This window comes from Apium graveolens, chromosome 11 (assembly GCF_009905375.1).
Source record: "Apium graveolens cultivar Ventura chromosome 11, ASM990537v1, whole genome shotgun sequence".
Classification (NCBI taxonomy): domain Eukaryota; kingdom Viridiplantae; phylum Streptophyta; class Magnoliopsida; order Apiales; family Apiaceae; genus Apium; species Apium graveolens.
In genome coordinates this window covers 138,745,401-138,768,853 of record NC_133657.1, presented here as the reverse complement: position 1 = coordinate 138,768,853, position 23,453 = coordinate 138,745,401, and the positions used below count along the sequence as shown (strand labels likewise).

Sequence of the window (23,453 nt, the reverse complement as noted above, 5' to 3'; positions counted from 1 at the left end):
TCTGAACTCTTTAACGCTGCAAGACTTTAAAGCTCTGGTACTAGTTAAGGTACTATCTGATTGTATCATAAATGTGTGAGAAAAAAGTTTTCATTTGCTCTTTTTCTCTTCTTTATTTTTAATGAGGAGTATGCATTTGTTTTGTAGTTTATCATTGTTCTGGGATACTGGTCATGATCAATTGTTTCAATTAGGTTTGCTTGTTACTTCTCTATTAACGGCTTACCTGAGGCTATTCAAGTACAAAAGTGAAAAATGATATAAAATTCTTCAGAACATGAACCTCTAAATTTTATCATCTGTAACAATTGGATGAAACTACTTAAATAGCGGATGACAGATGCACAGAAGATCTACATCAAGAAATTACACTATGTGTTATAACCTGGAACCACACACTAGGCCATTAATGCCATTAAGAAGCACGAGGTACTGTCATTTAGTTGTGAAGAATGTTGGATAGCATCCTAAGAATGTGCTGAGGTGACGGTGGAGGTTCGGGCCATTCTTGCATATTTGAGCCAAACAAAAAGAAACCCCGACCTATTGTAAAATATTGAATTATTTAACAAATTTGGAGGCTTTATAAGGTTGCTGACATTTGTATGTTTAATACTCTATCTGTTTCATTTTATCTGTTTTTTGACTTTTCTGTACACATATCAAGATTCATTAACTGTATAGTAAAAATTATCATTTTTATTTTTTTTGTAAGTAAAAATTTATCTTATATATTCTTATTGAGAAAATGAATTTAAAAAATATTATTTTAACTATACGATTCAAAAAATTAGAGATGAGTGCAGAAAAGTCAAACGACTATTAAAAATTTGAGATAGTATTAAACTGAGTCTTAGAAATTTGTAAAGCCTCAAAATTTCAGGACCGTGTCAAATAGTCTTAATAATCTATTTTCCAACACAAAGATTCAATATTTGCAGGAATCAGATACAATGTTCAATCACAAAAATAAGTTTGTTTTCATTTTTGACACAGATATAGAGAAACTTAACATAAACATTAAGCCTTTCAATTTTGTAATCGAAGTCCAGTTATGGGATAGCTCAACTGGTTAAAAGTTTATACTCATTTGTCACAGGTCGGGTTCGATACTGACTTACCCTGAAAATATGTCAAGAAAAAAGTCAAGCTTCTATTCATAGTCCAAGACATAAACATAGATTTGAAGCTCTTCCGAATCAAGATCTGATGTTCACGGGAATAAGATCGGACCGGGGAATAACTGGATTATTATTAGAAATTAAAGTGAATATGTCCCTTGTGACAACCAATATATAATAATGTATTACCAGATCAGTTGACTAGGTGCCATAATATCATAATTACAATCCACATAAATACCCAAATCTATGTAACAGAATATATTTGGACATATGTTTGTAGCAGAACATCTAGTGCTCTATCTATCAAGAAGCATCTCTTCACTTTTTGTCAAAACTTCAGTTTTTGTTATATAACATACTAAGTCATCCTAGAGCAGTCAGAAAAGCAGGTTTTGTGTGATGGGTAATTACAGGGTTAAGTTTTCAGATATGCTGCCAAATGCTTGGTTTTATAAGCTTAACCACACGAGTGCTAGTAAAACCAGAAAGCTGCAGAACTTGACGCGTAAATCCCTGAACAAGAAAGTTCAATCCAAAATGAAGTCATCTCCTTTGGCATCATCATTCACTGCCACAGCAGCCCAACAAACATGTCAGTCCTGGAAGTCTTACCACTTCAATCCTAAGAGCTAAATCCCCAAGAATATCATTAAAGAGGCTTGCTCAAGTTCAAGGCGGGGAAAGTGTATCATCACATTCCCACCTAATGAGTGTGGCTATTGTAAAGGAATCTATAGATCCTGATAGAGACTTCAAGGAGTCAATGATGGAAATGATCATGGAGCACAATATGAGTACAAAAGAGGAGTTTCAACAACTTCTTGCTTGCTACCTTTCACTCAACCCTGGTACTTACCGTGAACTAATTGTCAAGGTTTTTAAACAAATTTTGTTTGAGATTACTGGAAATCAAGTCTTGGTACCTAAATAAATAATGTTTATGTATTATGTACATTTTCGTTTTTTATCATGACGGGGTCTGGGAGAATCCTCACTTAGCTGCGATAGTATTGGCCAAAAAACAAGGTATTTGTATTGTAGTAATGTAGTCTGATACATGTTGCGTTCATTTCAAGGAAAGAATATCATCTGGAACTCTCAGAAATAGAAGGAATACCATTCTCTCCTTTAACTTTAGTTGTCTGCCATAATTAGCGGGACATACTTATCAGTATTCCTTTAGCCTTTGGTCCAGATCACACTAATACTGTCGGAGTTAATGTCTTTTAGCTGTTGCCCACATATGTAATTCTGATAATGCTTCTAGAATGCCCACAACCACGAGCAGATCTCTGAAATTTGTTTACAAAATGTAAGGGCTGCACATAGCGAGATTTTTGAGCGAGAATGAAAAACCATTTAGAACTTCTTAACATCCAGTTAGAATAGTAGTTAAGGAAGTTTGAAATCATTCATAATTAAAAACTTACACCAATATAGTTCGTGTTTTGCATCAGCATGCGGAGGGTTATTGAACCATTCAGAACACATCTGTGGATTGTTGACGATCCCGAATGTGAAGGTATCGGCTCCAAATCACAGTTAAGCGAAACATAATACTGGAAAATGTTCAGGGCATCACAATGTTTTCCAAATTGGTTAAACTTTGGCTGCAACACTTGTAAATATAGAGGACTCCAGAACATTTATATAACAACAGTTAATTACACAAGGTCCCGTGCCATTTGAGAACAAATTTAGGATTTATTTTGGGACTCTTAACATTTTATCTGTAAAAACATTCCTCTCTTTTCCAATAGGCTTAATTCTTTTGCAAAATAATGATATGTGTGATGAAATATTTATAAAACAGTATTTCTACTTGTATTACAACTAATGAACATGAAATCCAGTTGACAAAACAATCTAACAAATGGTCCTTCGGATCTATAGAATGGTTATACATATATATTTAAATTTTTCGACTTGAACGAGAGAAGACACTGTATCTGTCTGTATATTGCTAAACAAAATTCATTGTCTACTAAACCTTATCAGCTAAAATAAAATACAAAATAAAAAAATATAACATTGTACAGAAGAAGATGGTCTTGGTTCCCCGTTGCTCCATTGAAAAGGTGTTCCATATGCGCTGAAGCCATCGGCATTCCCCCTAGAACAGAGAGGTTTCCTTCTGAATACTAGGGCAGGGAATCAACTGATTGTAACTGTCCTGAGTATGAGGATGCTATGGAAGGACCTCGCTAGTGCCTGAATCTTTCCCTCAACCAACCATATGCAATAATCAAAAGACCAAAAAAGGTGCACCCCATCCCCATGATAAGTAAATAATGACTGTACAACAGCAGAATAGTTTGTACAAAAATGGCTCTACTCATCCACATTTGTACGTAGCAAGTCTGAACATGGTTTAAGAGAAGTCACCATCATTTTTTCATAAGCAAATACCATCACCATTCGGAAGACAAACCATGGCGATTTAACATCCGTAACTACACTCACATAGAGAAATGTGGGATGTCATCTTTTATATGGTTAAATGATGACAGTCCAGATCTTCATGTCCAGGAAGTACAACACCTAAAAGTATATTCTTTTGCAGCTTCAGGAGAATTTCATACCTTACATTTCAAGACCAGCTACACATTTAGGACCATCTATGCATGGAATTGTTCCAAGTTTAACACTAGGTGGGAAGGAAGAAGCGGGTCTTTGTTGTCTGTTGATCCCTTGAAAAGGTGTACTTGGTCGAAAGGAAGAAACATGTCTTTGTTGCCTGTTGCCCCCGTGAGAAGGTGTTCTTGGTTAGAAGGAAGAAGCAGGTCTTGGCTGCATGTTGCTCCCTTGAAAAGTTATTTTTCATTATGCATGAAAGGGACTAGGGAATAGGGACTAGGTAGTTTGCATCTGAATACCTAGGCAACCGACCACTTTGACCTGCAGGGAATCCACTAGATGTAACTGTTTGGACAATGCTATGGAAGGACCTCACTGGTGCCTGAATCATTCCTTCGACCAATGATGGTCTGTAACCACGTAGAGGCCTATTCTAAAAATAATAATAAGATAAATTAGAAAATATGAGGCTAACCACTTCCAAAATAGAACTATCAGGCTCGGACTACAGATTCCTAGTCATACAGACATGTAAAATCCATTTCATGGTACCAACATAAGAAACATGATAAGAAACATGAGGCACAAGCATTGAGTTTACAGGGTAGAGCCTAGGATCACCGACTAAGCCATTGATTCTTCCAAATGGAAACTCATTCAGTAGAGATGAGCGTTAAATAACATCAGAAGAATGTGCACTCTGAAATAAAGGTTGGTGGAGGTACTAGCCTGTTGAGTATACAACAACGAAAGCAAAACCCAAAGCGAACAAACAAGAAAAAGAAAATAAATGAAAACCACACAAGACAAAGATTTACGTGGTTCGGAAATTCCTACTCTACAAGTCGTACTAATTATGTATTGATTTCTCAAAATTTGTTGTGTTATGATTTTACAAATACATGAGTATTTATAAGAGAAGAAACTAGGCCTAAATCAAAATTATAGTCCAAATCTGAAAAGTAGACTAATCTATAAACTAATGTGAATCTGAATCTGAATAGTATATTTTCATGGACTTAATTAATAGACTCTACAAACCCAACAATCTCCCACTTGGAGTCTGGCCAATCTTCACTTCACTCTTGTAAGTCTAGTAAAATCAATTCTTTAATCAATAACTTTAACTAGTGTAGCGCCTTCTCATCAATCAATTCTGAAGGCCAGTTGAAACTACGCAAAGCTTCAACTTTTCATTCGTAACCACCGTAGTCAACATATCTGTAGGATTCTTTGAACCAAGGATTTTCTTTAAGGACAAAGTACCATTGCTATCAATTCTCTTGTAAAGTGATATATCAGCTGAATATGCTTCGTCCTAGCATGAAACACGGGATTCTTCGCAATATGAATAGCACTCTGACTGTCGCTATACAAAAAACTGTCCGTCTGTTTCTTGCCCCACTCCTTAAGAAAATTCTTCAACCAAATCATCTCATTGCTAGCTACAAAGATAGCCATATATTCTGCTTCTATGGTTGAAAGAGCAAAACTCTTTTGAATTCGAGACATCCAACTAATTGCGATACCACAGAAAGTGAAATATAATTCGTTGTACTTTTCTTGTATCCAAACATCCACCCAAATCTGCATCAAAGAACCCTTCCAAGATAACATCTTTCTTATTGAAACATAGTGCAACCTTGGATGTGCCTTTCAAGTAGTGTAAAAACCACTTGACTGCTTCCTGATACTCTTATCCTGGATAAACATAAATCTGCTAACAACTCCCACTGCATGAGCAGTGTCTGGCCTTGTACACACCATAGCATACATTAAACTGCCAACTGCAGATGCACAAGGAACTTTAGCCATATCTTTCCTTCCTTCATCAATTTTAGGTGATTGCTTCTTTGTGAGATTAAAGTGACTCGCCAACGGTGTACTTCTGGTCTTCGCATCCGGGACACTGAATTTCTGTAACAATTTCTAAACATACTTCACTTGAGATAATTTTAAAGTACCTTCAGCTCTATCCCTTATGATGCTCATACCAAGTATTTGTTTTGCTGCACCCATATCCTTCATCACAAACTCCTCAGACATCTGTCTCTTTAACCTGTTAATTTTCCTCATGTTCGATCCTGCTATCAATATGTCATCAACATATAACAATAATATGACATAAGATGAATCAAACTATTTAAAGTAACAACAATGATCCATAGCACTCCTCGTTTACTCATTCTTCATCATAAAGCTGTCAAACTTCAAGTACCATTGTCTCGGTGCTTGCTTTAAACCATACAAGCTTTTTATAAACTTGCAAACAAGGTTTTCTTTCCCAGCTACCTAAAATCCCTCTGGATGAACCATGTAGATGTCTTCCTCAAGATCACCATGTAAGAACGCGGTCTTACCATCTAGTTGCTCTAGATGTAACTCCTCTATAGCCACAATATTTAGCACAATTCTAACTGTAGCCATCTTAACAACGGGAGAAAATATATCGGTATAGTCAATACCCTTTTTCTCTTTATAACCCTTGACTACTAACCTCGCCTTGTATCTCTTGTTGCCATCATGTTCTTCTTTGATCCTGAACACCCACTTATTATGTAAAGCCTTATTTCCTGCTGGTAACTCTGTTAAAGACCAAGTCTCATTCTTCTCAAGAGAACTCATCTCTTCATCCATGGTTGATTTCCACTGAACTGAATCATCCACTTGTACAGCCTCTGAATAACACCGAAGCTCCCCATCCTCGGTCAATAACATATAATATGCTGAAGGAGAATATCTTTGTGGTGGCCTCACACTTCTGCTAGATTTTCTTACCTCAACCTGTGGAATTACTGGAACCCTGTCATCAACATTCTCCGAACTCCAACTATTTCCTGCAAGATTTGTTTCTATAATATCTTCAAACACTACTTCCTCTTTCTCAGGTTGTTCCTTTGTAAACTCAAAATCGATTACAAGCTTATCCTTATACACTGCATTCTTATTAATAGTAACATCTCTACTTCCACTACGCCATAATTGGCCTATTGTAATGCCAGTCCTGGTGTTACAATAGGCCAAAAAAGTGTTATAATTAGTCTATTGTAACACTAGGGGGCGTTACATCTGCGAGCATTACAATAAACCCTCTATTGTAACACTTTTTTTATCTATTGTAACACCAGTAAAAGCATTATAATAGGGCCCTATTGTAACAATATAATGTCCAAATGTGACACCTGATTAGTGTTACAATAGCTTGATTGATTTTTTTAAATATGGGCCCACAAGGTGGGCCCACCTGTGGGGTTCACTTATGGGGCCCACCTGTTGGGCCCACATAACCTATTTGCAACACTATGTTTATCTATTATAACATAAATTCCACAATAATGTAACACACATTTCATAATTATGTAACACTAAATGTAAGATATTGTAACAGTAAATTAGGCTAATGTAACAATTAATATATAAATTTTTGAAATGCCATTCATGTTTTCAGAAGAATCCCATAATATAAGTCCCAAACATACCACAACTACATGACCATTCAAATAACTCCCAACTCCATCCACCAAGTCTCAACTCCCTCCACCAACTAAAACAACTACACCAAAACAATCTACATTCAAAGTCTATTCACCAACCAAAACAACCACCACTACTTAACCGTTAAAATAACGAAACTAGTTACGAGATTATAATAAAACAAATTTGATGATTAAAAAATACTTAAATTGTGTTGCCTTCAGTGCCTTGACCTCGAGTGCCTTTAGTGCCTGGAGTGTGAGTTCCACTGGTAAAAGGATTGTCATTCTCATCATGATCACTTGACTCGGTCGCACAAAAGTTTCCAACATCAATGTTCATACTTAAATCTGCACACGGGAATACGAATGAGAAAGACACAGAATGTAGCAAAAAAAAAGAATGAAAATGGATGGTTTTTAAACTTACACCTACAAATCGAATAAGTAGAAGGTTGACCTCATGGGATTTTATTGCCTCTGGTGTTCCGTTAATTGAGTATATTAGAAAACATCTAGCAATGCATCAGATGTAAAATGCTACTTCATTCGAATAAAACTTATTGCTCCTTGTGATGTAAAAGATCCCATTTAATTGTATTAAAAGGATATTTCATATCACAAGGAGTTTTATTCGAATGAAGTAACTTTTACATCAGATTCGATGTGAGATTTTAGGCTGCAAGAAGCTTTCCCCCCTCTGCTAGCAGTGTTCTTAGCATCTACACCATATGCATATGCACGCCTTTCTATCATAAACGTAGAGATTCATTACACCAATACAAGTAACCAACAAGTCAGATTGTTGTTTTGACATCATCAAAATCATATACCTTTATTAGGTTATTTAAAACACCGCACCTAGTTATTCCTCTACTCTATTCAATATTCATTAATTTTTCAAACTATCTGCAACTTCTTGAAATCATCAGTGTTTTTTAAGTCTATACAACTGCATCCTACTGAACCAGTTGAGGGATTTCCTGTCATGCTTTTAGGCCTTTACTTTATAGCATATATCTCTGGCCAAAGACCGGTAAATGATTAATAGTTCAATTTAACCAAGATTAACTCGAGCTAAACAGCAGGTTGAAGCAATGAATCTTCAGAACTTTACCAACAATTAAAGTCATGACATACAAGCAAATGACAAAGAGAGACATACAAGTTGGACATTGCCCTGTGCTGCTGTTAGCATTGCACTCTGCATCTCCACTGCATAAGAAAACAACAGAAAGATACAAGTACGATCATGAATATGAATTTAAAGTTAAGATAAATAAATTCTAAAGTGCAGGTAGAATATAGTAATAATGAACATACAAACAATAACGGGAAGGAGAAGACCGGTCCCATCTTCCATCTTTAGTACCATTGCCGAGTGAGGAGCATATTCAGCTAGATTCCCGGCCTCAGGATTATTACGCACACATCTTGATCATGAAACCAGCAGAACTACTCTTCACCTCAACTATATTGAACAAAATGACACATCTCAATTTGATCATACTTTTTAGCTAATATCAAACTTTGAACACAAAAAAATATATTACAAACTTTAAAACATCGAGATAGTGTCCAGATATATTGAGCAAGACTCTACTGCACACTTGAGACACTCTTTATCATGGACCAAGGAGAGATACTAATATCAAAGCTGTAGAAATATTAAATGAACACATAATTTTTGATTTTCATGTACATATATGTGTGTGGCTGTGTGTGTATGCATATCAATCACAATATTAAAATAAATAATAGCGCAAGGACAGTGGGATTTAGCAATCTGGATAAATTAATAAATGCTCACCAGTATTAGTGACGCTGCAATTCACATATTCAGCTTCATTCTTATTAGAATTCTCAGCCTTGCTACCATTACCATCAGACGATGAGCTGAAACTACACTTCACCACCTTGACGTTATGCAGGCGGCGTTTGGACTTTAGCTTGTTTTGCAGAGGCGGCATTTGCCTTGCCTCTGTTACATTAATATTGTTTTTAGAAGACTAACTACCATTCTGTGTTGGTACTCTAATACTGTACTTGGAAGTTGGAATCAAGGAAACAATGACTGCAACAAAAATTAACCCAAAAAGCTTTATTAACGTATAATACAACCAAAAGTGCTGATTGAATTACACTCTCTTCTCCGATCTAAAGACAATATTCCAATACTTTCGCTACTAGTATGCAACTACCTAATATGTATATATATTTGAAGCCTTCATACATGGAAAACAATAATGACAGGACACTGAGTCAGAAACCCCAATTTATAGAGGATTTTTCTTCAAATCCTCCTTTGATCTTGTTCTTAAACTATTTAAAAAATAGTTTAAAGCTATTAAATTGTTTGTATTTACCACTTAATTAGGGAAATATCAAAAGCCCCAATTTATAAAACCCATGTCCCTACAAATTGAAAAAAAAATCAAAAGTTAGTAACCCTAATCGGAAAATATGTATATGTTTGTGTATCTATATACCATTATTCAGTTCATTCTCAATTCGAAGCAAACCCATATATAAATAAAACTGCAACCCAGTTGTAATTTCCCCCCAAAAGTTAACCTAATTCAAATAAAGATTGACAGATAGGATCATTAACAGGAAGATAACTAAAATACCATATAAATCGACGATTACCATGAGGCTACAATTACCCCCAGCATTCATATACGAGAGCTAGATAAGAAGTACTAGAGTCAGTAGTAGTGAAACAAGAGCATTACAAAAGACTAATAAAAAGTAGACAAAGCTTGAATAATACAGGGCTAGGTAATAATAGTAAATTACTCGAGTGGGAAGGGCTCTTTAGTCGGATCAAAATCTAAGAGGACAGTGTCGTCTTGAAGAGGGGAGAGGTCCTGGTGAATACGAAGAATGAAGCTCATCTGCTTTCCATCCACTTCTTTCTTCAACACTCTTATTATATCCCCCTCCAAACAATCGGGCTACTAAGTTATACACCAAATTCATAATGGCCATCCCCCCTTTACACTCAACACACTGATATTTTAATTTTGATTTTGTGGGAGAGAGAAAAATCGGGTTTAAAGAGAGTGACGAGAGAGGTGAAATTATAAGTCGGGACTGTTTAGGGGGAAAGTATAAAATGTGTATTTTAGTTTAGGGGGAAAATTACCGCCCACACCATTTCACCTAGAAAACTGTGTCCAGCATGTTTTTTGTTTTAATTTTGAAGTACAAAACTGTAAATTATATAATTTTACATTAATTAAAAATATCTTATTTAATTTAAATATCATATTATTTATTTTTTAAATAAAAATAATAAATTTATTTTTTTTATAAAATTATGTATTATATTCATTAGTCATAAATAATCCAAAATATAATTATAATTATAATTTGTTGATGATATATTCACTTTAAAATTTTTAAAATGAAAAATATTAGCTAATGTAACAGCAAGTACTAGTGTTACAAGTTATGCAACACCGTCACTCCCATGCAATACTACCTTTAGCGCTATTATAACACCAAATCAGTATTGTTATAATAGCATAAGAATTTTTTAGCTATTGCAACGATATGCTTGTAACACTTTTCAAAAAGCATTGCATCAGGCCATTTATGGCGTAGTGTTCTAATGACCTTCTTAGTTAGTTCATCCCAGAAACGGTAATCTATATCATCTGAGCCATAACTAATGAAGATACACTTCTTTGCTTTCTGATCAAACTTGTCCCTGTCGGAATCTTTAACACGCACATAAGAAACACAACCAAAAACTCGCAAGTGTGAAAGATTTACCTCTTTTTCTTGCTAGTCATTTTCAGTAATATTGAACCCCAAAGGACTTGAAGGTCCTCTATTTATGAGATACGCTGTTGTGCTAACTGCATATGCCCAAAATATCTTTGGAAACCCTGCATGTAATCTTATACTCTTGGCCCTTTCATTCAAGGTTCTATTCATGCACTCTGCAACACTATTCTGTTGTGGTGTTTCTGGAATAGTTTTAATCATTCTAATCCCATATTCTGCGCAATAACTTTTAAACTCATCACCACTGTATTCACCACCATTATCTGACATCAAACTCTTCACCTGCAAACCAGTACGATTTACAACTTCAGTCTTCCACTTCTTGAAAGTAGAAAACACATCTGATTTATTCTTCAAAAAATAATCCCATACCTTTCTTGTGGAATCATCAATAAAAGTGACATAGTAGCGAGATCCTCCCAATGACGCAACTGTTGTTGGACCATATACATCTGCATGAACTAGCTCTAACTTTTTAGCTTTGGGGGTCCTCCCTGATTTTGCAAATGTAACACGTTTCTTCTTTCTAAGAACACATGGCTCACAGAATCCAACTTCCACATTCTTCAATCTAGAATCTTCCTCTTCGAAGTTAACAGCTTCATACCTTTTTCACTCATATGACTAAGCCTTTGGTGCCACAAAATTGAAGACTCAATCTCATCAGCAACTGTATTTATTTCATAGCTAGATTGTTCAACAATGTATAAAGTCCCTCCATGAGAAATAACTAGATTCCCCTTTTTAACCTTCCACTATCCGTCTCCGAAAGTAACTCGATACCTTTCTTTATCTAACTGACCCATAGATAACAACATCTTCTTCAGTCCGGGAATGTACCTTACATCTTTCAACGTCCACCTAGTTCCAAAAGAGGTTCTGAGATTAATATCTCCCAAGCCCGCAATATCCAAAGTCTCATCATCAGCAAGACGAACTTTACCAAAACTTCCAACTCTGAAATTTAACATTAAATCCTTTCAAGGGATAGCATGGAATGATGCACCAGAATTTATAACCCATGATTTAACAGAACATTCAACACAATAAATCAAAGCATCTTTATCCACCACTTCTTCAACTACGTTAGCTAAATTATCCTCTTTACTCTTTCCTTTAGGAGCCGTAGGAGCCGTGCACTGATTCCTGAAGTGACCCTTCTTCTGACAATTCTAATAAACAATATCCTTGCGATCTTTGGATTGTCCTCTCTTCTGTGACTTCGATCTGCTACGCCCCTTATTTTGCCCCTTTTCAAACTTTCAAACTTTACTCTCAGCACTCAACAAGGAACCTGACGACTCTCCTGAGTTTCTCCTATGAATATCTTCTCCAAGAATCGAATCTCAAACTCCATTAAAATTCATCTTACCGCTCCCAGATGAATTATTTATAGCAGTGATAAATCCCGACCAACTGTCTGGTAATGAGGATGCCAACAACAAGGCCTGTACTTCATCATTGAATTTAATATCCACCGATGTCAATCTTTCTAGGATAGAATTAAATTTGTTCACATAATCAGCAACACAATCGCCTTCATTCAATCTAGTGGCAACTTACAAGCGAATCAAATACACCTTATTTGAAGTAGATGGCTTTTAATACATGTTTGACAAAGCCTTGATCAAACCATAAGTTATCATTTCCTTGACGATATTGCAAGCAACGTTCTTCTCCAAAGTCAACCTGACAACCCCAGAGCCTTCATGTCCAATAGCTTCCAGTCTTCATCCTTCATTGAAGTTGGTTTCTTCTCTTCTAGCGGTTCGTGTAGTTTTTTATGATACAAATAATCCTCAATTTGCATCTTCCAAAACCCATAATCTTTGCCATTAAATTTGTCTATCTTTGCCATTATTAATATCAACTACAAACTAAATCTGCACAAGCGGAATATAAAATATAATAATTACCCCGAACTACTGCTACTCAGGATCTTTTAAGGTTAATAGTTGAAAACAAGAACGACACACTAACTTTATTACAAACCCAAATAAAAATAATATATCTCAAGAACTCTCTTTATTACAAAACTTTATTCTATCTACATTCTCACCGCACAACTTTTATTCAAACAAACATTACTACTTATCCTGTTACACCTGATCTGGTAACTGAAAGCTCTCTTCTGGAATAGGGATGAACACTCTTGGTATAAGAGGGTCCCGCTGCTTGACTCGCTTCTTGACTATGCGGGTTCTGATGGGTTTCATTCTTTACCTTAACTGTAAAACAATAGGAATAACAATAAAAGGGGATGAGCCAAAATTGTTCAACAAGTCCGCAATAATATATATAGTATAAAGAGAGAAGAATAAATGAATCGATAAGCTTCTGGTTTGAACAACCATCTGTTTCTGTATAGAATAATAATTTTTCAACACCGGCGAGTGCCAAATGAACAAGACTGGAAACAAGAACCAACATATGCACTATAACCTGCTGATCAGTCAGGATACAGTGCGGATCTATACCCAACTGCATAGACCCAACCAACATAAGGAGTACTCAGACAACTATGGCCTAATAATTAAATGTATGGGTAAAATCCAGCCCGTATCGTAACCATCCAGGTTAAAGTTTAGCATCCGGAATAATCGGAATGCTTTTGATGTATCCCAGCATTAGGATATATCAGAGTATATGTAACAAGGGTAAAAGTATTGGAATATGAATAGGGATTTCAATAAATTGGGAGAAATCAAGAATCAAAATGAAATAGAAACAATAATTAATAACTGTGTAACAGTGTATATGAACAAGAATTATCAAAGTGTAACTGATGTGAAAAATGGGATATAATTCACTATTCTGAATTTAGAATAGGGGAAAAACTTGCCTTGCGCGTACTTAACCTGGTTCAACTCACCGCCTTCTATCTCCTGCTTGATCTGCCTTGCTGATACTGAATCAATCATAGAAAGATAGTCGTTTAGATAACTTACTACATACGCGTATCTCGAATTGATACTACGCAACCCTATCAATCTACCTATGCGTTTCTATCTGACTCGCATATATACACATATAATTATATAACAAATAAGGTTCACATAACCACGTAAAGCACATAGCACATAAAGCACATAATTGATTTTTGGACTTATAAATATTTTTAGAATTGATACTAGATTCATACATGTATAAACTAACCCTATTTGATTTTATTATAATTTTTTAGAATTTATTTGACTCGATTCTAACCCTATTAGGGCATATAAACAATTAACTATCACATTACGACCCTCTTTTGGAAGAAATTATGACTTGCAATTATTTTTATTGGATCTGTTTCATTTTTCTGTTCTAGGGGTCTTTGTTTCGCTCAAAACGGACTAACAGTTTAATTATTATGAATTAAACAAGATTTAATTAATTAATAATTAATTATAATTAAATAATCCTTAATTATATTTTTAAATAATTATTTAATATTTATTATATTTTAAAATAATTAATCCCTAATTATTAGGATTAATTACAATTTATTACAATTATTTACAAATTATTATCACTTACTCGATTAGATCGATTATTTATAAATAACCATTTGATACAATTAACTGATACGCTATTTGTCGAATAAATAAGTATTACTCGCACCATAATCTAATTCAACGATCAACTACTCGTATAAATACGAGCTACTCGCATTCCTCGTATAATTATCGAACTTTTATATTATTACTATAATGTAACACCCCCAAATCCGGGGTCGGGGATCCGGGTTGTCACGAGTTCCATTTCCCTTAATAACACCCAATCTTAATAATTAATCATCTACTCTGTACTGTGACCCCACAATAAACACACACACCATACGTTATAGTCTCAGAGATGAACATCCAAAAATAATCACAAGTCATTTTATTCCACAATTATCTGCCAATACACCTTAAAAGGTTTTCTGAATAAATTTACATTTCTTTGCCATTATTACAATTCATAAATATACATAATCTGATACATCAAAAGTTGAAAGCCTAGCCTATTGGTAGTTCCTACCTCAACTACAGCGACATCAACGCCTATAGGAAACTGCGGAACATTTCCTATCCGCTCGCGAATCGGGAGCTTGGTCCTGTTCATCTTGTATATCTGATGTTGTGTGATGAAAGAAGAAGCAAGGGTGAGCAGCAAGCCCACCAAAATAATATGTATAATGATTAACAATATATGAGCCTTCTCATAGTACTCATGAAAGTCTTGGTCAAAAGAAATGAACCAAGTTGATATCTTAATGCGATGAAGTCGCAAAATTCAGTATATATATATACATATATACTTTTCAAAATATGGGAAGTCCTCTTCCATGCATAATACACACAGAGTTCTAGTGTATAACTGTATAAAAATATCGTTGCAAGGTGATCTCATATATCTAACCTTGTCTCAACGTTTTTCTGAAAATCTTTGTCATGCATAAGATAATCATTTACTAGATATAAGTTTAAAAGATGAAGTTACAAGATACTCCAATATACTTATATCTTTTCCAAATACTACTTGAACTACCACCGTTCAAGTTATAATTAGTTTCAAAAGTTCATCACACTAATGAGACTACAAGATAAGACTTGAATAGATTCAATCTTTGAAATATTTTGAAGGAAATGAAGTTATGATATACTTCATTAAGTCCCGATATATATATACACCTATATATATACATACATTTCCTGAAAACCTCTGTCATGTAAAGTATGAACAGAATTGCAATATCCAATAAATTTGGAAAGGAAAGAATTTTGGCATAAACCTGATATTTTGCTGATCAGGCAAAGATACCAATAAGTAACCTTTTCTACTAGTAGATGGACGAATTTCCCACTGGTCATCACCCTGGTCGCAATAGGACCTTATGCTGGACTGCCACTCAGCCACTTACGCATTTGATGGACTCCCACTGAGCCACTTACACTTTCATGGACGCCCACTGAGCCCATATTGCTTATGCCGACTCAATAGATGGACTTACTTCCCGAATGTTGGGTAAGTAATCAATTCATTTATCAAAACAGCAACCTCGTTGCGAATGTAAAATACACCACTGAGCCGAATCCCTCAAGTTTTGAGCGAGTATTTAAATCCCCTTCGAAAGGAAGATCTTAACTATAAAAATGAGTTTTCGGATCCGCTCTAACTTTTAAAATGGTTTTGAAGACTCGAAAACATTTTTAAGAATGATTGGAGTAATGCTGATTTAATAAAGTAAATCAGTCCCGATATATTAGAAAATATCTGAATATTATCATTTAAATAATATTCCCTTAAAGAATAATCTTTATACAAATAATTGAAGTAGAAGTTGTAAAACTTATACTTGAAATGAGTATTAAATAACCAAAGATATACTTATACGAAAGTACTATCTTTATTTGAATAATCAAAAATAAGTTTGATTATTGACACCGTATTCTTTAATAAAATAAAGAATATATCTCAGAAAATAATCGGAGTCATAGGTCCTCATATGAATATTCAAATAATATTCAATTAAATAATATAAGCGGAGTCATCTGTCCTCGAATGAATATTCAAGTAATATTCATTAAATAATATAAAGTGAGTCATAAGTCCTCGAATGAATATTCAAGTAATATTCATTAAATAATATAAAGTTATCGAATAAACCTAATTCGATTAATAGTTTTTAAAAAAACCATATCAATATATATATATCATATACTCGGGAACATCTACTCCCAGTTTTAGAAAAGGGTTCACCTTTGGGTCCCCTATACTCAGGATATACGCAACTACTGCTTATCTCTAGCATAGGTATTATGCAACTAATAAGCATTTGAACCAACAGATATATAAATCAAGAATACGAAACATGCATGCATATATACCATATCACATGCTACAATATATCGCAAGAATTTGCTAATAACAAATATGCATTTATCACAAGATCATGCATATACACATATACATCACAACAACAGTTATACTGGTAGAAAACTTGCCTGAGCGACTGGGGGTTACGAATGGCTCGGGACGAGTCTGGTAACCTATAAACAACAAGTAAGTTGGAATTAAACCAAAGTCACTTGTAAATCTATACATTAACCAACTTAGACTCTAACGCTCGCTTTGCGCTTACTGATTCTCTTAAGTCACTCGAGTACCCTCGGCTCCACCATTTTTAATAATTTAACCATTACGGGTTTTAAGGCGATTCTTTCACGAATACCTTACCAACTGCCTAATCCACTTAACATAATTGTTTCATACCCCAATTAGTCCTTTAAGGTCCTTAACCAAGGTTTCAAAGTAAGGTGAGGGGTAATGTTTCGTTCGCGAAACGTCGTTACTTAAAACGGTCGTTTCTCCTAAACCGTACATCGAAATCAAACGAACTACACATCAAAACGAAGCTCGTAACATGAACTATCTAATCATGGCAATGGTCAAAACCTAACAGTGAGTTCAAGGGTTCTGATCTTAAGAACAAAAACAGTCTACGGTAAATCGGGCATTACGACGGCTATGTTTACGCGATTACCCAATTTTAAACAACTCCAAATCATCTCACAATCAACCCACAATCACAACCCAATCCAAACTCCATCCATACTTTATCATAACAGCCCCAACAACTCAACATTAACAATTTATACTATTCTTTATCATGAATTTAAACTACATTTAAGTTCATTAATCAACAACCAAGATTTACAACTCCAAAAACATCCCAAAACCAACTAATCTCTACATACACAACCATCAAGCCTCTCATGAACTATAATACTCATATTATGCTCTTAACATTCAATAACAAAGCTTGGTTAAGAGATTATACCTTCCTTGAAGCTTTTTAACACAACACAAGAGCTTTGAATGCCTAAAGAACCTTGATCCTTGCTTGTATAAACTTAATCTTTCATAAAAATTCAAGAAAACTAAAGTTATTTCTTGAAGGTTACTATTCACCATCTTCTTCCTTGATTTATTGGAAGAGATTGTGAAGGAATTAGGAGCTTAAACTTATAGCATATCCATATCTATGTAGAAGGAACCTTAGATAATTACCTTGTGATTTAACAATGCTTGGAACTTGATTTTTGGAAATTTCTTCTTTGAAAAAGAAGAAAAGCCGAGAGCAAGCTTGGAGAAAGAGAGATTTTTTGTGTTTTTGCTTTGATTTGATTCTTTGGTTGGTTGTTTTTTGTTTTGTTTTTGGGTAATTACCTTTCTAACCTTGAATTTGTGTGGTTATAAACCAACCACATTTCCTTCCTCCCTATGTCATGCTTATGTCATCATGTGATGTCATCCTCCCCTCTTTGTCCTCTTCTCATTGGTTGGATGACATCATCCCCTCTAATCTCTTTGATTAGCTTCTAATTGTTTGCCTAATGACCGCTGATCTGTTATACGGTTCGCTTAACTTTTGTTTTCGTTTATCGTTTGAGGGATCATACCCGGGATCTTATTACTTAGGTTCCCTTAACCTTTCTCAATATATTGTATTCCTTTTATGATCTTCTCTTATAATCCTTTAATTTAAATCCTTTTTATCCTGTTACCTTATACTCAATTCTTTCCGTATCTAGTGGATTTCCGGTAAAAATCAAAGTATTCAGAATTGGATTCTGACGATCTTTACATACACTTATAAACCACATAGAGTACTAATAATATCCCAGAAGATCAATAACAGAACCCCTACATAGTGTGGCTTGAAAAGTTTTCTCATTTAGCAAAAACACTATTCATAAGGGTTTCAAAAAATTTCCAAAAATTGGGGTTATTACATATAACTTATACGATTAATTAATCAATTAATTATCTGTATTTAATTATTTGTTACGAATAATCATTACGATATTCTTTGAATAAATAAATTATTGCTCGAATACTAATTCCAACTTATCGAAATACTACTCGTATAGATACGAGTTATTCGTAATATTCAACTAATTAACGAATTATTATTATTCATATTATTCAATTATTTTTAATCCTATTTATTAATTAATTACCTAATTATCGATTAATTAAATAACTAATAAATAATTAGATAAATAATTAAATAATTAATTAAATAACTAATTTCGAATTTATAAATTAATAAAATAATTTAGAAATTATTAATAATATTTTCAGAATTTAAAACTAATTTTTAATTGATTTTTAGAATTAATAAAAAATGATTTTGATTTTTATAAAATATAAATATTTAATTATAATTCAGAAACACAAAACAGGGATTGGGTTTGGGAATTAGAGGATCAAACCCGGGTCGTTTCCCGGGTCGAAACCGGGTCGACCTCGAGTCGTGAAGAACTGTCGTCGCCGTCCCAGAATCCGGCGACGGTGACGGTTTCCGGCGAGGCAAAAACGACGACCAAAGCTGCGATTTAAATCCCGTTTCTCTGCGTGATCGTTTCTTGGCCACCACAACAGCTTCCTCCCGCCTTCCTTCTTCTCCAATCGTCGACAACGTCATCGAAAAATGAAGAACACCGTCGCGACGGCGGTTCTCCAACGAGGACGAAATCATCACCAAAATCGACGAAACCGGTGCCAAACAAACATAAATTCGACGATCTATACTTTCCTATTAGCAGAATCATTAAACAACTAGCTAATCATCAAACCCGAATTCGAAGAAATAAACCCGAAAATACGAATTAAAAATTGATTCAACAAACAGCAAAAACAGTTACATAATCATAAACTACAATTCACCAGCTTCAAAACAACTACTTACATGTTCGATTTGGATGCCGGAATCACCTTCAAAATCCGATTTGATTATCTGCCCGGTTCTTCACCAACAAACCCTAGTTCTTGATTTTTCTGAATTTTTATGATTAATTAACTAATTAATTAATAAAAATTAGGCTATTTATATTATGGAAAATAATACCCCTAAATAAAATTAAGGGGCTAATTACATATCTAATAATACATATCTAATAAAAATATTTGGCCCCAATTTTTATAATTTTTGGGTATTAATTATGAATTTTTAAATATCCAATAAATACAAAATAAATGCTAAAAATTTCCAAAAAATATGAATATTACAAAAATGCAAAGAAAAATGATGTATGATAATTTCATGATCATATAAAAATAAAAATGTGATTTTTGTGGGGTTTTTGGTACCCGAAGGGGTCCGGAAAAGTCGTTTTTTGCGAAAAAGGTAAATTTGTAAAACGTTTAGGGGTTCAGAATAGCGATATGGTATAGGTCATTTTTGGAAAAATAGACCCAATGATTTTGTTTGAAATACGGGCTTTTAAAACACTGTTTGAGCTGTACGGGTTTTGATATAAAACATATAACTTACGATAAAATATTCAATAAATATCCAAAACACGTTCGGATCAAAACAGACAACACGTAGCACATAACATTTAGGGTTTAACGACTCAACATCTTTAATCACATAATAATACACATAATTTATCTTTATTATGATATAATACAAGCGTAGTTTCTCGGTCGTTACATTCTCCCCCCCTAACAGGATTCTGTCCTCAGAATTACGCTATGAAAATAACTGAGGATACTTTTCTAACATATCGCTATCGAGCACCAGGTTGATTCTTCAACCACTGAGTTTCTCCACAAAACTCTCACTAATGGTACACACTTAATCCTTAATACCCTCTCTTGCCGATCTAGAATTCTTATCGGCTACTCTACATATGACAAGTCTGCCTGAAGTTCTATTGGCTCAAATTCTATTACATGTCTTGTATCAGAGTTATACTTCTTAAGCATAGATACATGAAATACGTTATGAATATGCTACATATGGGGTGATAAAGCTAACTCATACGCAACCTTTCCGACTTTCTTCAAAATTTCAAATGGTCCAACATAGCGAGGTTTCAATTTGCCTTTGTTTCCAAACCTACTTAATCCCTTCCATGGAGATACCTTTAGTAGTACATGTTCCCCTTCCTGATAGTCCACATCTTTTCTGGATAGATCTGCATATTTATGCTGTCGATTCTGCGCTGCCTCGAGTCATTTTCGGATAAGTTCTACTTTTTCCTTGGTCTGCTGAATCAGTTCTGGACCTAGAATCTTGCGCTCTCCTACTTCATCATAACATGTAGGTGATCTGCACTTTCTCCCATATAAAGCTTTATAAGGTGGCATCCCGATACTTGCTTGATAGCTGTTATTATAAGAAAATTCCACTAGCGGTAAGTGCTCGTCCCAATTGCCTTCAAAGTCTATTGCGCATACACGTAACATATCTTCAATTGTTTGGATTGTCCTTTCACTTTGCCCATCCGTTTGTGGATGATAAGCAGTACTCATGTTTAACTTGGTTCCTAGACATTCTTGGAATTGTCTCCAAAATCTTGAATTGAAACGGGGATCTCGATCCGATACAATAGATACAGGTACTCCATGACGCATTACGATTTCCTTGAGATATAAGTGCACTAACTTGTCCCGTGAAAACCTTTCATTGATCGGAAGAAAATGTGCTGACTTCGTTAATCGATCAATGATAACCCAAATTGCATCATGATTTGCTTTCGTCCTTGGAAGTCCCACAAAAAATCCATGGCTAAGTGCTCCCATTTCCATTCTGGAATATCTAGTGGTTGTAGTAGTCCGCTCGGGCGTTGATGTTTAGCTTTCACTCTTTGGCACGTATAAGACTTGCTAACCCATTCCGCTATTTTTCTCTTCATATTTGGCCACCAAAATTTTTCCTTCAGGTCTCTGTACATCTTTGTGCTTCCGTGATGAATCGAATATCTTGAACTATGAGCGTCTTGCAAAATTTTTGCTTTTAGTTCCGGTACGTTAGGTATCCAGATCCTTGAAGCAACTCAAAAAATTCCTTTGGCATCCTTCTGACTGGTAATCTCTTCTCCTATCAAGTTGTCGATTTCCTGATCCATTACTTTTTCTTGACACCTTTTTATCTTTTCCAATAGTTTCGGCTGAAAAGTCATAGCGTAAATCATTTCAGTAGAGCTTACTGGAACACGAACTTTAATCTCCAGTTTATCGAATTACTTGATTAAGTCTTCTGAAGATATTAACAGATTCAATCGTTCCTTTCGACTCAGCACATCTGCTACCATGTTAGCTTTGCCTGGGTGATAATTGATTGAAACCTCGTAATCCTTGATTAACTCTAGCTAGCGTCGCTGTCGCATATTGAGTTCCTTCCATGTGAAAATATACTTCAAGCTTTTATGATCCGTGTAAATCTCACATCTTTTGCCGTATAGATAGTGTCTCCAGAGCTTCAGTGCGAATACGATTGCTGCTAGTTTGAGATCGTGCGTTAGATATTTTTGTTCATGCGGCTTTAGTTGTCTAGAAGCATATGCGATCACGTTGCCATGTTGCATCAAAACACATCCCAGTCCTCGATACGAAGCATCGCTATATATGACAAAGTCTCCTTGATCATCAGGTAAAACAAGCACAGGTGCGATTACTAATCGATTCTTCAATTCTTGGAAACTTGCTTCGCATTTCTCGTTCCATTCAAACTTTTCATTCTTTCGTGTCAACTTCGTCAATGGTGTGGCTATCTTTGCAAAATCTTTAACGAATCTTCTGTAATAACCTACTAATCCCAAGAAACTTCGGACTTCCGTTGGAGTCTTTGTTCTTTCCCAATTTAAAATAGCTTTGATCTTTGCTGGATCCACTTGAATTCCTTCAATACTGATGATGTGTCTTAAAAATTGCACTTCCTTCAACCAAAATTCACATTTCAAAAATTTTGCATAAAGCTGTTCCTTTCATAATGTCTCCAATGTCGTTCTTAAATGCGATGCATATTCTTCTCCCGTCTTCGAATAAATCAAGATGTCATCAATAAATACAATAATAAACTTATCCAGGTACTTCTTGAATACTCGGTTCATCAAATCCATAAATGCTGCAGGTGCATTAGTTAATCCAAATGCCATCACAAGAAATTCATAGTGTTCATACCTCATTCTAAATGCAGTCTTTGGAATATCTTCTGCCTTGATCTTTCACTGATGATAACCTGATCGTAAGTCGATTTTCGAAAACCATGCTTCTCCTTTCAGTTGATCAAATAAGTCGTCGATGCGAGGTAAAGGATATTTATTCTTGATAGTTAACTTATTCAGCTCATGATAATCAATACATAGTCGCATGCTGCCGTCTTTCTTTTTCACGAACAATACTGGTATGCCCCATGGGGATACACTTGGCCTTATAATTCCTTTGTCGAGCAAATCCTGCAATTGCTTTGCTAATTCCTTCATTTTAACAGGTGCCATTCGATATGGAGCTTTCGAAATTGGTTCAGTCCCTGGTGCTAAATCAATAGTGAACTCGATTTCTCGATCCGGAGGGAGTCCTGGAAGTTCATCTGGAAAGACATCGGAAAACTCACAAACTACAGGAATATCTTCAATCTTCGGGATTTCTTTTTCGGTGTCTAACATATAAGCTAAGTAAGCTTGACATCCTTGACGTAGTAATCGTCTCGTCTGTATTA

General features: G+C 34.9%; 1 long non-coding RNA gene across 9 annotated transcripts; it reads right to left on the bottom strand.

The window, feature by feature from the left end:
- Positions 1-7,110: 7,110 nt before the first annotated feature.
- Positions 7,111-10,284, bottom strand: LOC141698473 (uncharacterized). Of its 9 annotated transcripts, none has more exons than XR_012565128.1 (6): positions 9,805-10,284; positions 9,376-9,589; positions 8,985-9,248; positions 8,498-8,645; positions 8,340-8,389; positions 7,111-7,919 (listed from the first exon to the last, which is right to left on the bottom strand). It is a non-coding gene; the product is annotated as an uncharacterized LOC141698473 (long non-coding RNA). The 9 variants fall into 9 exon arrangements; XR_012565126.1 differs by having other exon boundaries at positions 8,985-9,589; positions 9,805-9,862; positions 9,974-10,284; XR_012565127.1 differs by having other exon boundaries at positions 8,985-9,589; positions 9,824-9,862; positions 9,974-10,284.
- Positions 10,285-23,453: the final 13,169 nt, after the last annotated feature.